Consider the following 15,853-nt stretch of genomic DNA (forward strand, 5'->3'; position numbering starts at 1 on the left):
AGGAAATACTGAGGTATTCATCAGTTTATCACATACCCCCATACCATAAGAGAGAGCTTACCTAGGGTTTTGTAACTGAAGGATCTGTTACAAGTATTCAGGTTTATATTTAGCTTTGAATTATACACACACACACACACACACACACACACACACACACATCCACATCCACACACACATCCACATCCACACACATCCACACACACATATTTTTAAGTAACTTAGCTGACAGCATCAACATTTCATTCTGAGCATTCCATGGGTGGTATTGTCTCTATCACCATTGTCTTGTGAGATAACTGGTCACATATTTCCCTAGCACAAGGAGACCAGTTAAAGTAATTGGTATTCTGCAAATTTGAACCAATGCCTTGCTCACTAATCCCGATCAGCCAAAGTGAAGAAACTTAGTTCATGCTTTTCTTAGAGCCAGAATAGGAAATTTTGGCAAAAAGAGCTGTCCCATCATCTTCCCTTCTCCTGTAAATCATCTCCAGGTCTGCAATTCTCAGTTATCATAGGAAAGAAAGGAGAGAAAGCCATGCACTAGGCTCAGGCTCACGATAAATGATAACACAGTGCAAAGAGTAAGTGAACAAAAATGATTAAAATAATCATCAGGAGAAACTTTCTCAAGAGAGGAAAGCTAATGTGTTATAAAACTCTTTATACGGGTGAGGATCAGAATGGGAGATGCCAATAGGATTAAGCTGTTACAACGAACTTATTTTTTGTTTTAACCTCACTGTTTTGAATTTGGACTGGTCATTGGAACTCCTTCTCCTTGGCTCTACAAGGGATGTTCAGATCTGTTCTTATCAATGTCACAAAAATACTTTTGAAAACAAGTGGAGGGTGACACAGGATTCCCTGGAGACATCATGAGTGTCCAGATGCACTTTCTTATTAAAAGATCAGTGAAAAATTCTCAGTAGCCCAGGAACTAAAAGGGGAACGTGAAATGTAATGGTGTAATGGTGTTTGGTCAGTGGAGCAAGAGATTTGTAGCCGTGAAAGAAAATACAGATAAAGTTATTTGGATTATGCTTTTTATACATCTCTTAGCATAATTCGGGCTTAGAAAGGACCTCAATTGTGATTTTGTTGGCTTAGTTTTGACCTGAACAAAACGGATTTGCTGGTTTTGTTTCTCCTTTTTATTCAAATGGTACACACCCTCCTGGTTTTGAGAAATCTGATCGTTATCTCTTAGTTAGAACCAGGCCTGATGAAATACTCTTTCCAGTTTTGGATGTTTGATCATGCTGGATTCCTACCAGAAACCTCAAGGGAGACTTGAGGGATAAAGATGACTGTCAAGTGAGCTATGGATTAGGGTCTGATTCTTTGGTAGAAGTTCAATGAAAATAGTTTAGGCAAAGGTAGATTCAATAAGGCAGACAAAAATGCTTTGGGGAATAAGCAAGGCAAAGCAAACACACAGGAACTCATTAAAGAAGCAGCCAATGAGCAATTCATAACCAATATCTGATATATAATTTAAGACCCAAAGGTTACTTAATATCAACTCTATTGCAACACACAAGCACAGAAAAATCTGGCTGGCAATTGTTCTTGAGCTTGCCTTAGCTGTTTTTATTTCACGCAAGTGTTTCTCCGGAGGCACAAAAAAATGTAAGAGTAAAATCGGATTTATCGGAGGTATTTACTTGGATTAATTAGGTAATAAAAGCATTTTTAAATTGCTAATTTACTAAGCAATGCCACTGGAATGCTGAATTACTTTACTTTTATTATGATGTTCAAAAGAGATAAATGCAGGCCTGGCCACAAAACCAAAGCAGAGGGAAGAGAGGCAGCAGTCATTCTCTGCATAATTACTGGTATTTGTCATCCTTGCCTTGAAAAGGGGATCATCAGGTTTTCTAAAGACTGTTTTCTTTGCTTCAGAGCCTCTTCTCCAGCATGTTGTTTATCATCCATGTTGTCCTCATTTACCTAGCAACAAATGCACGACGAATATGCTTTTCATTAGTAAATTTAATGAATTTAATTTTGGTTCAAAATGTTAATTAAAAAGTGTGCATTTCATTGTTATAAGGATAAAACTGAAAAAAACTCTTGGTTCTCAAGTGTTAGGTTAAATGACTAAAAGCAGAATTCAAAAACAGGGTTAATTAGTATGAAATTTAGTGTCGTGAGCCTAAGGTTGATTTTGATCATCAATTATAATTAATTTCCTATCCCTTTAAGAAAACAAAGGCTCAAGAACCATGGTATCCACAGCTTTATTTACATTTAAGGAGAAATTTTTGAAGAAAACAAGTGTAAGAGGAAACAAAGTTTGCCGCAAAGAGAAAAGCACTAAAGAAAAAGCTGCTATCCATCACTAGAAAATGAATAAGAATTGTATTATTTCTTGGCTTAAAAAAAAAATCTGTTCTTTGCCAAATCTAACAATGTTGCCAACCTGGAAGGAAAAGGATCCATTTTTTCTACATAACCACATTTAATAATTTCCATGAAACTGACATTTTAGAACTATGGCAAAAAGCCAAATTAAAACTTTTGGGTTCCTAATCCCTAAATCCCGAGCTCGTTTTCTTAAGAAATACCTACGATACACTTTAAAAAGAACCCAATTAATAATTACAGAGGGCTTAAATAACGCATACACACTGGATCTGCTTCTGGAAAACACAGCTGTTCTGTTATTTGGCTATTTTTAAAAATTAGAGATGTGGCCATATATATATATATAAAGTAACTTTTTAAAAAAAACAGTGACTCTGTTGTCTTCTACATCATTAAATCTGAAAAAAGCCCCTACAACCAATTAGCTTGGAAATCTCATATTCATGCTTCTGAATGTTGCTGCGGTGGTAACAAGGAAAGCAGCACATCCAGGTATTTAATGTATCAGAAACAAGGCACAGGCAGCAACTTGTATCCCGCGGCAGTTGACATGCTAATTTCTTCGCCTCCTCTCTCTCGCACACTCCACCCCGCTTCACCCACCCCCTTCCCCACAAGACACGAGGTACCCTCTGGGCCGTGGAAGGTGCCTCGCGGGGAGTGAAGAGACACCGGAAGAGCGAGGGCAGAGCGCGCGGTGCCCACGCCCTTGGCCGCTGGCTGAGTGCGGGCGGCCGCCGTGGGCCGGGGAAGAGGGGAGCGGGGTAGGAACGCGGGGTGGAGGCGGAACCCCTCCACCCTCCTTCGCCTGGGACTGGGGATCTGCGGCAGGAGGCGCGGGGCCCGCAGCCCCCGGCTGGGCCCGGGCGAGAATGGGCGGGCGGGGGGCGGAGCGCTGCGCTGCGCTGCGCGGGGCGGCGGGAAAGGGGCGGGGAGGACAGCTCTGGCTCGGGCGGGCTGAAGGACGGTGGCAGAACCTGCGGGCTAGGTGGGAGGCTCAACGTCAGGGAGGAAGGGGAGCGAGGACCGCCGCTGCCGAGGAGCGAGGAGACGTTTGGAGGCCGAGGGTCAGGCCGCCGCCACCTCCTCCAGCAGTGGACACGGCAGAGACGGCGCAGCCGGCGGGCGCACCGGCCGCAACGGCCACCCTGCGCGCAGGTGGGCAACCCCGCTGCGCTCTGTCCCCTCCTGGGCCGCCACGGGCCGGATGCCCTCCCTTCCCGGCCGCTGAGCTCAGGGACGAGGGCTGGACAAGTCCGGGGGCCGGAGGAAGGTGCACGGCCCCTCGGGGTGCACGCTTGTGCGCGCGCGCTGTGCTAGGTGGGGAAGAGACGCGGAAAAGCTGCGTCCCTCGGGAGTCACTCCCTCGGGGTTCGCGGTCCCCACCCCACCCCCTCCTGACGAGCTGACCCCCCGAGCGGCTTCGGAGGACTGCGACCCCCTTCCCCTGCCCGCAGTCTCGGTGGTGCGTGCAGTTCGCCCCCCTCTTCCCAATCCACACCCAGCATCCATCAGGACGCCCCTGCTCGGGGCCCGCGGGACTGTAGGAACCTTGGGAGAAGAGAGTGGTGGCAGGACCAGGCGGGGCGTGTGCGGGGAAGGCAGGAGTTGCTCGAGTATTGTCTGCCGGGGCGGGTGCCTGAGCCCGCGCGCTCCCTAGCCCTTTCAGGGCCAGAGGTGGAGGTGGGGGTGTGTGGATGGGGGGACGGGGGTGGGAGAGCGGGTTTGCCGAACTTCTCTCCGAAGGCTGACTGTGTGCATGCACTTGGCGCCTTGTGCAGGTTTGGACGAGGGTTTCATGGAGGCACGTGGGAGCAGGATAGGTCGCTGGTGGGCCCCCCAAAGAGCCTCTTGGGATGGCCCAGCGCGCCTTTGGGGTTGGGAAGGAAGAGTGTGAGTGTGTGTGAATGTCCGTCCTACGGAGGAGGAGGAGAAGGAGAGTGGATCAAGGAGACTTGATTTTCATGGATTGGCTGCAATTCCTTAAACCAGACCAGAGTTTCGGGGCATTAAAGTGAATTACCGGTAAGTGGGGACGGGTCCCTAGTGGGGCTAAAAAGGCCCCGGGGTTTGCCGGGTAGCGGGCTCGGTGGGCCTGCTAGCTGGGTGGCTTCTGGCGCTGTCTCGCCTAGGGGTGGGGGTGGGGATGGGAGTGGGGGGGGGAGGGAGTGGTGCCTGTGTCTTTGGCTTAAGGTGCTGGAGCTGGGGCACTTGTCCTGGATAGACTGTGGGACCAGGAGGAAGCAAACAGCTGTGCGGTGCTGTCTGTTATTCTCAATTAACTCTGGAATCTCAGTGTCTGTCTGTCTGTGTCTCTGTCCTCTCTCTGTGTTCTCTCTCAGACACACACGCACACACACACTTCACACTACACACCCTGGCGTAGTCTGCTTGTCTGTCTGCCTCTGTCTGTCACACACATCCACACCACACACACACCCTGGTTAGGTCTGTTATTCTAAATCAACTCCGGAATCTCAGTGTGTGTGTGTGTGTGTGTGTCTGTGTGTGTGTGTCTGTGTGTGTGTGTGTGTGTGTCTGTGTGTGTCTGTCTCTCGCACACCACACACAGACACATCCCTCTCACCTCATGGCTGCTTTGACTGATAGTTGCTCATGGATTTTATTCGTTACTTGTTCTGCTCATGGATTTTTATTATTCTTTTTTTAAGAAAAAAGACCTACCTGTATGAGAATCTGTGGGGTGTCAGAAAGACCTTTCAGCACTCACCCACATTCAAATCAAGAATAGGGCTTTAGGATGAAAATACCCCACCTAACTGTTTTAGATTGGACAAAGCTCTAGTTGGTGTTAGAATTAACATTATTATTTTAAATAGACATTTTACAACCATGCGACAGAGTAATCTTTGCCTGGATCTCTCCCTCTTTCTTTTCTTTGTGGTAATTTACAGAATTCTTAATTACCCAATTAACAAAGTGGTCAAGTTGTCTTCTAATATTAAAAGACAGGTCTTGAAATGGTTGTAGGGTTGGCATGAGAATGGGTTCTGTGACTCCATCTCTTTAATGAACTGATCAGAGTGGTGTTGATCTAAGACTTATGTATGGTTCGATTTCTAAATAATGTATCAAACCGTTGGGGGAGAGGGACTCCTTACAAATTTTCCACACAAAAAGAGAGAGAACACTTTTATCTCTTGGAGCAAATATTTTGCCACTTTCCCTTCAATTGTCCCTGTTAGATGCCTAGAAAAGATGCATGGTTGATGAGTAAATACATGGCTTATTTCTCTTTTATGTCTACAGGTGGCAGTGTAGAAGCCAAGATGGGAGCTTCCAGAAGTGCTTTCGGAAAAATAAGAGTGAACCCGAGTAAGCAAGCACAGGGACCTGAAAAACCACAGGTATGTAGAACAATTAATCCACCTTTGTGGCTTTAAAATTATTGCATTCCACTATCTTGACATTTATATCAACTTTTATGAAGTGAAATGTACTTTGAGGTCTTCTTAAAGGAGAAAACAAGTGTATTCTATTGCAGACGCCGTATTTAAATAAAAATACTGCACGTCATTATACTGCGTTACTTTTTACTGCTGTAAAAAAGAGGCATTGTGTTTCCCATTGTGATCACGTGGCTTTGCATTTAACTAGTTGTTGCTTGATGCTTGCTTTTAAAAACACTTTTCCTGAAACTGTATAAAACTGCAAATTGTTCTGAATAATTTGGGGCACTGTTAACCAAGCCACCCTATTGCGTCGACATAATAGTATCTGCTTTTTATAAAAACTGTCACACTGTTGACTTGACATCTCACTTATCAGAATACCAATGCATTAGGCTGCTGCTTCTTTTTTTTTTTTTTTTGGCTGCACTGGGTGGCATGTGGGAATCTTTGTTCCCAGACCAGAGATTGAACCCGCACCCCCTGCAGTGGAAGCTCGGAGTCCAAACCACTGGACTGCCAGGGAATTCCCTAGGCTGCTTCTTTTAAAACAGCCCTTCTGTTTTTAACCAACTTGTCATTTTTCTCCTCCTACCTTGCTGCTTTTCCAAGCCCAATATGTAACAGGTACCTTCATAATTCACCCACTTGACTCAACTAATGACAGGTTTAATATGGGATCAAAGACAGTCAAGTTCTCAAGTTCAGAAAGTTTTTCACTGTGACACAATTCAAAAGAATTTGCCGGGCTTCCCTGGTGGCGCAGTGGTTGAGAGTCCGCCTGCCGATGCAGGGGACGCGTGTTCGTGCCCCGGTCTGGGAAGATCCCACATGCTGCAGAGCAGCTGGTCCCATGAGCCATGGCTGCTGAGCCTGCGCGTCCGGAGCCTGTGCTCCGCAATGGGAGAGGCCACAACAGCCCGCGTACCGGGGGAAAAAAAAAAAAAGAATTTGCCTTTGGTCATCATTAAAATATAAGGTTTTGCATATTAAGGCCTTTTTTCAACCACTGGGTATGTTATGAGTGGTAGAGAAAGTGGGTATGGGGGTGGGGGAAGTTCACCTTTTGTGGATTTTTATTTTCTTAGATTTGTGGGCCATAGCTAATGATGTTTTCACAGGGAAGCTAAAGTTATTATCATATTGGTTGTATAAGGAGTAGGCATCAAAATGGCTGTTAAAGAGGATGAAGCTTTCTCTTTCCTTAGGGGGTGTATGCTTTCATCCAGTGCCAGAATGCGGAGATATCTTTTGATTTTTGACATTCTGCCTTTATGGCTGAGGAGGGATTTGTTTAGCCCCTGCCAATGAGGGTGTAAAACAAAGTCAGATGCTGTTCTTGAAGCTTAAAAAGATCAAATTGGACACTTACCAGTAGAAAGCAAATCGGGAGCTCTGACTCAAAAAGTATAGACTAAACTAAAGACTGAAAGGTTGTCTACTGGAAAGATCCCATGGGTATGGAGTGGCTTCAGGAAAGCTCTTGGACATTTAGGAACACATAAATTTGCACTGCGTGGGACTTAGATTCATTATCTGACTCTAAACTGGGAAGTAACTAATCATCGCCCAATGTGGCTAAGAGGAATAGGGTCTAATCTTCTAAGTCAGAAAGGAAAGGAGCAAAGATGAGATTTTATTCCTTTTCAGAATGATAGCATTCTCATTATAGAGACATAGGTTGCTTTAGAGATATTTTATTTTATTTTCGAGATATAACATACATACAATAAAGTGTGTAAAATGCATTAATCTGAAGTGTACTGCTCAATGAATTTTTACATGTGTATATGCCCATGGGACTACCACCCCGGTCAAGATATAGAACATTTACAGCACCCCAGAAGATGTCCTTCTCTTTCCCCTTCTGGTCAGTTTTCATCCCACTTGCAACGTGAAGGTGACCACATGGTGATTTTGTTTTCACATTGTAGTTTTTGTTAAACTCCACTCGTTTTGTTAGTTGCTAAGCTCCATATAAATAGAATCATATAGAAGGGACTTGTGTGTGTGTATATCTTCTTTCATATAACATAATGTCTTTGCGATTCATCCATGTTACTGTATTAGTAGTTCATTCCAGTCTGTTGTTGACTAGTATATCCGTTGTGTGGATAAACCACAATTTGTTTATCCATTTTCCTGTTGGATTTTTGGATTGTTTCCAGTGTGTGGCTAATATGAATAAAGCAGCTATGAGTATTCTGGCTTATGATTTTTGGTGCACATGCTCACTCATTTCTTTTGAGCATATACCTTGGAGTGGAATTGTCAGATCGCAGGGTAGGCTTATACTTAGCTTCAGTAGATATTGTCAAATGGTTTTCCAAGCTGGTTGTACCAATTTAAATTCGACCAAGAGTTCCAGTTGCTCCACATTTTCACCAACACTTGGTTTTTTTGGGCCTTTTTAATTTTAGCTACTTTTGTGGGGGCATAGTGGTATCTCCTTGTGGGTTTTTTTTTTTTTTCCTTGTGGGTTTTTAAAACTGGTAAAATATACATAAAATTTACCATGGTAACAATTAAAAAATGTGTAGTGGTGTCAAGTACATTTACTTTGTTGTGTAACCATCACCACCATCCATCTCCAGAACTCTTCATCTTGCAAAACTGAAACTGTACCCATTAAATGTTTTGTAACCAGCTTATTTCATTGGCATAATATCCTTAAGATTCATTCATGTTGTAGCATGTGTCAAAATTTCCTTTCTTTTTATGGTTACATAATGTTCCATTGTATGAATATACACCACATTTTATTTCTCCATTTGTCTGTTGGTGGACACTTGGGTCGCTGCCGCCTTTTGGCTATTATGAATAATGCTGCTAAGAACATGGGTGTATAAATATTTCTTTGAGACCCTGCTTTTATTTTGGGGGGTACATACCCAGCAGTGGAATTACTGGATCATATGGTGATTCTGTTTTAATTTTTTGAGGAACCACCATACTGTTTTCTATAGACATTGCACCATTTTACATTCCCAACAGTGTATAAGGGTTTCAGTTTCTCCATACCCTTGCCACCACTTGTTACTATTTTTTTGGATAGAAGCCATCCTAATGGGTGTGAGGTGGTCCTTTAGGTCTTAATTTATGTTTCCTGATGAGTAATGTTGTTAAATGCCATTTCACATACTTATTGGCATTTGGATATCTTTTTGTGAAAGTCCTGCTAAAATCTTTTGCCCAGTTTTTAATTGGATTGATTTTTTCTTATTTCTTTGTCAAAGTTCTTTTGTATTCTGCACATGGGTCCTTTGTCAGATATATGTATTACAAACATTTTCTCCCAGTCTGGCTTGCCTTTTCATTGTCTTCACAGTATCTTTTGATGATTTTTAATGAATCCAATTATCAGTTTTTTTTTCTTTCATGGCTACTGCTTTTTATGTTCTATTTATGAAATCTTCGCCTACTTTGGGGTTATTTTTAAAAACTTCCTTTCTAGTTACTGACAATATATAAAGGCAACCTGTTTGGAAGATACAATAAATTAACCAGAAGCAGATTTCAGAAAAGTACCCTAAGAATGAAAGTTAATGATGTTCTTTGCTGCAGCAGGTGCCAGAAGGGGTTTGAAAAAAAGTGTGTTTTTCTGTAAAATACATGGACACAGATGCTCTTACTCAAGCGGCTCCTGTTGCCATCTCCCCCACCCCCGCTCTGATTACGACCTCAGGGCCCCTCTAAAGTGGGAGGAACCCTAGGGAAGAGCCCCGTGGATGACTTGGCTAGGGGAAAGAATGTGGCAAAAGGGATGGTTTTCTATTTTTCCTTAATTGGTAATCCATACTTTCTGAATGATCCTTCCTCTCCTCTCTTCCATCCCCAAGGAGGGCTACTGCTGTCTGGTGCTGCTTCTTTCCTTTGCCTCTGAAATATCCATGTCCCTGGGGATTCTGTCATTCATTAGCTTTTGCGCTTCTCCATCTCCATCTTTTCCCTGAAGGCCCTGTGTTCACATTCACTCTCCTGTCTTGAACTGGCCCGCTCCTCCTAATCTGTGTTCTAAAGACTCCCCAGGTCTTTATCTCCTGTTCCCACCACCCCTTCCTCAACATAAGGTCCAGATCTGTATCCTTCTCTGTCTCTCGGACATTTCCCACTGGGTATCCCACAGGTGCCTTTCTTTCTTCCTCCCTCCCTCCCTTCCTTCTTTCCTTCCTTCCTTTTTTACTGAAGTATAGTTGATTTACAACCACAGGTGCCTGTCTAAAAAACCTGTGGTGTTCCTTTCCAGTCCGCTCTTCTGCTTTTATGCCTTAATGAATGTATTTGCTATAAATCTAGGATCCCAAAGTAGAAATCTTGGCACTGTCTCTGATCCTCCCATGCAACTTATATCACCCTCACAGCCCATATTTAGTGGTTGTCAAGGCTGCTGGATCCTTCTCGGGTCTCTGAAACATCTTTCAGAGGCATCTTCTCTTCCCTATATTTGCTACCTCATGGTTCAGGTCTCCTTGAGGATTGTAATAATAGCCTCCCAATTCATCTCCCTGATTCTTACTCTTGCCTCTAATCCCCCACTTGTCATCAGCTTTCGTTTCCTAAAACAGATTTAATCACATCATTTCCCACTTAAAAAATGATGTGTAGCTCTCCATGCCTACAAGAGGCACTCAGATCCCGTAGCATGATCTACAGTATGACACCCTTCATTATTTGCCTTCAACCTGCTTTTCCTGCTCTGTCATCTGCCATTTCCTCCTTGCACTCCATCTGTCTTAAACTGTTTTCCATTCCTAGAACATTCCTTGAGCTCTTTTCCTGCATATGTGCTTTTGCACGTGCTGTTTCTTCTACTTCTGATGTACTTTCCTGTCCGCTGGTGACTTACTGGTTTTTCATTAAAAACCAGCTGAAATGTGACCTCTTCTTTGACTGAGCCTCTGTATCCTCTAAGTAGACCTTGTTATTCACAGTTAGGGGAATGACTCCATAATTGCAGGCACTATCGCATATTAATCTTTGTACCCCCAGAGCACTACTTCAAATATAGAAGGTGTTTAACAAATGTTCACTGAATGAATAATTCATGAAGAAGCTATTCCTTACTATATCAGTTAGCTTTGGCTGCTCAACAAACCACCACAGTATTGGCTTGGTTAGTGGTTTAAAACAACCAGCATTTAGTTAGTTCTTGATTCCGTGGGTTGGCAATTTGGGCAGGACCCACGTGGGCAGTTCTTTGGATCTGGGCAGGTTTTTTGCTGGGCGGGTTGGGGGCTGGATCTTCCAGGATGGCCTCAGCGCCTCTCCACATGGTTTCTAATCTAACCAGGCTAGTGTGGCCTTGTTAACACTGTGGGTGGCAGAGTTCTAAGAGAGGGTGTGGAGGCATGCAAGACTTCTTGAGGATTAGGCTTGCAACCGGCACAAGGTGGTTCCTTCTGAATTCTGTTATCCGAAACAAGTCACAAAGCCAGCCCTGATTCAGGAGGTGGGGAAATAGATTCCCTCTCTTGAGGGAGGAGATGCAGTCATGCTGCAAGGAGCACAGATAGAGGAGAATAATTGCAGTCATTTTTACACTTACCTAGGAGCAGGAATATGAGATTAGACCAGGCTTGGTCCAGAGGGCTGATGACACGTAGGTCCCCAGTAGGGAAAAGAGTTTTGACCCTGACAAATTGCGTCTATTTGCATCTAAGGTGAGCCTAACTAAGATGGTCCAATGGTTCCTAGCATCCTCCTTTGGCTCTCCCCTCAAGTCCTCTCTCCATATCCTTTTATCCAAAGCATGTTTAAGACAGCTCCAGTTTCCTTTTGGTAGTGATGAAGTACCATTGTTGCTGTGGGAGGGGAAAGTTGCTCTTCAGTCCTGGTGAAAGGAGAAACGTCTCTCCTCCTCCTTCATTCTGGAAGCTGTTGTAGATACCCTTGGGCATTGGGGAACCTTCTCATTATGGAGCACCCTTGAGTATTTGCCATTGATTTGTCTCTAGCATCTGATTTAAGAGGCATTTTTGGAAAAGGAGAATGTCAGGAAGTGAAAAGAGATCTGATTGATTGAGGCTGTTCATCTGTGTTCTCCCTCACCATGTGTGAAAATTGAAGCTATTGTCCTACTGAGAAACAGTAGTAGTAGTTTACCCAATCTTAATGTTTGTGTGCTTTTCCAGCTTCTACAAACTATTCAGAGTGGAAACATGAATTTAAAAGTTTCTGATTTACTACCTATTAAAAGATCCTTTTTAAGGACCAGAGTTCATTAGGAGGAATTATTGTTCCAATATACAGGTAGTAGATTAGTTGAAACATACGTGAAGTGACTCCAATTTTCCAGAGGTAATATAGTTATTACCAGCAGATTTGAGTTTTTCCAGAACTTTATTTTAGCACACATCTGTATGTTTTAAGAGAGCTGTTTGAAGTATTTAAAGAAAACATAAACATTTTACCTCATTCAAGCTTATTTCTACTAATCCTAGAGATACAAATGAACTATTAAGTGACCAAAAAGCCTAAAGGAATAGGAAGCACTTCAAGGGCCTTAAGACCCCCTCTGGCCTCTTTATGAACTCTCATGTGCTTTCCTTCTGCCTTGTGCCACTTCTAGATTGGCCATTGACACAGAGCCATGAAAAATCCACAACTCGAGTAATCCTCTGTCAAAATAACAGGTGTGCTACTATTTATGAAAATAGGACTTTAACTTATGTTAAAAAATACCTTTTTTTCTCTTACGGCATGCTTTTCCTTTTATTTTTCAGAGAACAGAAGATTTAGTTCACATCTTACTTATTTATAGATCAGTTTCTTATTGAATCTCTGTATTGCATTTGCTACTTACTTAAAATGACAACATCAATTCAAGTGGCCACAGTTGTCTTAGAAGACCATGACAATTTTGAGTTAGAATAATCAATATTTTTATCTGTTCATAATTTATCAAATCAAGGAATTTTAACAGCTTGCAATAGGGTACTAATTGAGATAGCATTTACAGGTTACTCATGCTTTGTTTTTCTAAAAGAGCTAGTTTAATATCACAGACAATAGTCTAAAATATTCTATATATTATATTCCCAATATGTTGCATAATGTGTGTTTTCCTTCCTAACATATATTTACTGATGTATAAATACATAGTCTATATGTACTATACTATGTGGAGAGAGAAACACTGCTGTTCTGGTTCCCAGTAGGCTTCTAAATAGCTGTGGGGCTGGGCACATCATTCTAATGCTCTGGGCTTGTTTTGTCATCTCTAACATAAGGGTTGGACTGTTTATTTTATTTTATTTTATTTATTTATTTTTTGTGGTACACGGGCCTCACTGTTGTGGCCTCTCCCGTTGCGGAGCACAGGCTCCGGATGCACAGGTTCAGCGGCCATGGCTCACGGGCCCAGCCGCTCCGCGGCATGTGGGACCCTCCCGGACTGGGGCACGAACCCGTGTCCTCTGCATCGGCAGGCGGACTCTCAACCACTGCACCACCAGGGAAGTCCCTGGACTGTTTATTTTTAGAGTCCTATCTTTTTCTGACACTCCGTCAGTCTTAATACTATGGCTGTGTTTTATCCCCCTGACTTTAGTAAACTATCATAAAACTCTTACTGGGATTAAAATTTTTTGATCGCATAAAATGTAGAATCACATTACAAGGTTAATGAAATGAGATCAGTGGCTAGGTGGAAACCAGGAGGCAAGGATCCATCATAGTATATTCAAATTTATGTTATTGTGGAACTTTCCTGTGCTTGGTCAAGAGCAGAGTGACTACAATCCCACTAAAGAATGTACACTATTGTTGAGTAGGGTTTCCACACCCACACTGTCCTCTTTATCATAACCTCTTCAAGAATAGGGAGGGCTAAGTTGTATTAGACTAAGTTTGGGGGTGGCTACATGACTTCCTCAGTGCTTGCCAGGTTTTTGTACTAAGCATTTGACATTCACAAATCCAGGTGTGGTTTTCCTTATATTCATCCTGCTTTGGTTTGCTGACTTTCTTGAATTTGAGGGTTGATGTCTTTCATCAGTATTGGAAAATTCTCAGCCATTATCTCTTCAAATATTGCTTCTGTCCTCACTTCCTTCCCTCTGGCTCTCCAATTACATGGTCAGGAGATTCTTCATGTTTCTTACAATCTATTGTTTTTCTTTCTTTCCCCTTTTCTATTTGAGTTTTAACGTGAATGTTTTCCATTGACCTTTATCTTTAAGTTGACTAATCCTGTCTTTTTCTCTGTCTGGTATTGAACCCATCCAGTGAGTTAATGTCAGGCGTTGTATTTTTCTTAATTTCAGATACTTAATTTTTCTAGGATGTCCATTTGATTTTTTAAAATAGATTCTAGTTCTCTTTTGAAATCCTCCATCTTTTCATCCATTTCCTTCTCTTTTTTTTCTCTCTCTTTTTTTTAACCAATTAATCAGTTAGTTTAAAGGTCTTGTCTACTGAATCCAATAGGCTGAATCATCTGTGAGCCTGCATCTATTTTCCTTCTTTTGAATATTGGTTACAGCTTTTCTTCATGTCTTTCAGAAAATATAATATAAAATATATATTATATAAAATATTGCAGCTTTTCTCATGTCTAATATTTTTTTTTATTTTGTGCCAGACACAGTGTATGAAAGAATCTTACTAGTTCTGGATTACATCTTCCTCTGGAGAGGATTTCCTTCTTTTCCTCTGTTTGGTAAATACAGTGAGGAGCTGATCACCTTCACTCCATCAGGAATTGAGCTAAGCTAAGGCCAGGTTGCAGTTTTAGGAAGACTCAATCCAATTATGGTTGTCTGTGCTCCTCAGGCCTGGCTCTCCTGGGCTTCTGATTGAAAACTTAGTGGGAGATTAAATTTTCCCCTTTGGCAGTCTTGGGCTTATTAGTCTTCTATCCCCTTAATTTTAAATTCTTGCAACTGTCTTGAGGAGAAACTTGGTTAAGTATTTATTTATTTTATTTATTTATTTTTGGCTGTGTTGGGTCTTCGTTTCTGTGCGAGGGCTTTCTCCAGTTGCGGCAAGCAGGGGCCACTCCTCATCGCGGTGCGCAGGCCTCTCACTGTCGCGGCCTCTCTTGTTGCGGAGCACAAGCTCCAGAGGCACAGGCTCAGTAGTTGTGGCTCACGGGCCTAGTTGCTCCGTGGCATGTGGGATCTTCGCAGACCAGGGCTCGAACCCGTGTCCCCTGCATTGACAGGCAGATTCTCAACCACTGCGCCACCAGGGAAGCCCCTTGGTTAAGTATTTGAGGCTGCATACCTATTTTAGTAAAAACTTCATCTCCGAAACACCGTGAAACTGGAGAGTTCACTCTAAAAAGAAACCTTGAGGTTAATATCTCAGCCTCCTTCTCATAGCTCCAGAACTGAACACCTGGGTGTATTTTCCATCTGTCACATTAGGCTTTGCATGTTCATCAAAAAGCTTTGCTGGTTTCTTTTCCTCAGTAGAAATCCTTTCTCTTGGTCGCATCAGTATGAACCCAAAGTTCCCAAGTGCCCTGAGGGAAGAAGATCAGCAATTATCTGCTCACCTCAGAAGGGCTCCCTTCCTTTGATATTCTTGTTCTTGAGTCCTTTAGAGTCTAATGGAAGACTCATACTTTATTTTTCTTGCATAAAACATGTAAAACGGGATCTGCAATTTCATAATACATCATTTTCACATCCACATCTATTCTCTGTGGAATTTTCTGTTTAAACTGTAAACATTTTTCATCTTCGTGATAAAAGTAATTTTTGGTTGTAAGCACCTGCTGACTCATTACAATATTTCCCAAGGAGGAGAATGGGAAACAGTATGGTCCTCTTCAAAATATTTTCATTGTATTTTCTTTTTGTAGTTTTTTCCAATTTAATTTGTCTAGAAAACATTTTGTAGGTAGAAGATGGCAATGGAGGCAGTTTCAGTTGGTTTAAAACTCTCTCGGATGGATTCCTTACTGGATCCATTTTACTTCTGCTTTGTACTAAAACGAGGCATGACTGTCATAATCACCCCTCCCATTCGTGAGGAGAATTTGCTCCAAAGAATTCTAGTACCATTAATAGGCAGCATCCATATGGTTTGCACATGGAAAAAGGAGAGAAGGAGCCCCTCAG

The 15,853-nt window shown here is 42.6% G+C and overlaps 1 long non-coding RNA gene across 1 annotated transcript; it reads right to left on the minus strand.

Annotated features, from left to right (window-relative positions):
* Positions 1 to 1,733: 1,733 nt before the first annotated feature.
* LOC141277627 (uncharacterized) lies at positions 1,734 to 3,214 on the minus strand. Its single transcript, XR_012329329.1, has 2 exons — positions 3,006 to 3,214; positions 1,734 to 1,959 (listed from the first exon to the last, which is right to left on the minus strand). It is a non-coding gene; the product is annotated as an uncharacterized lncRNA (long non-coding RNA).
* Positions 3,215 to 15,853: the final 12,639 nt, after the last annotated feature.

This window comes from Tursiops truncatus, chromosome X (genome assembly GCF_011762595.2).
Source record: "Tursiops truncatus isolate mTurTru1 chromosome X, mTurTru1.mat.Y, whole genome shotgun sequence".
In the NCBI taxonomy this organism is placed as follows: Eukaryota; Metazoa; Chordata; class Mammalia; order Artiodactyla; family Delphinidae; genus Tursiops; species Tursiops truncatus.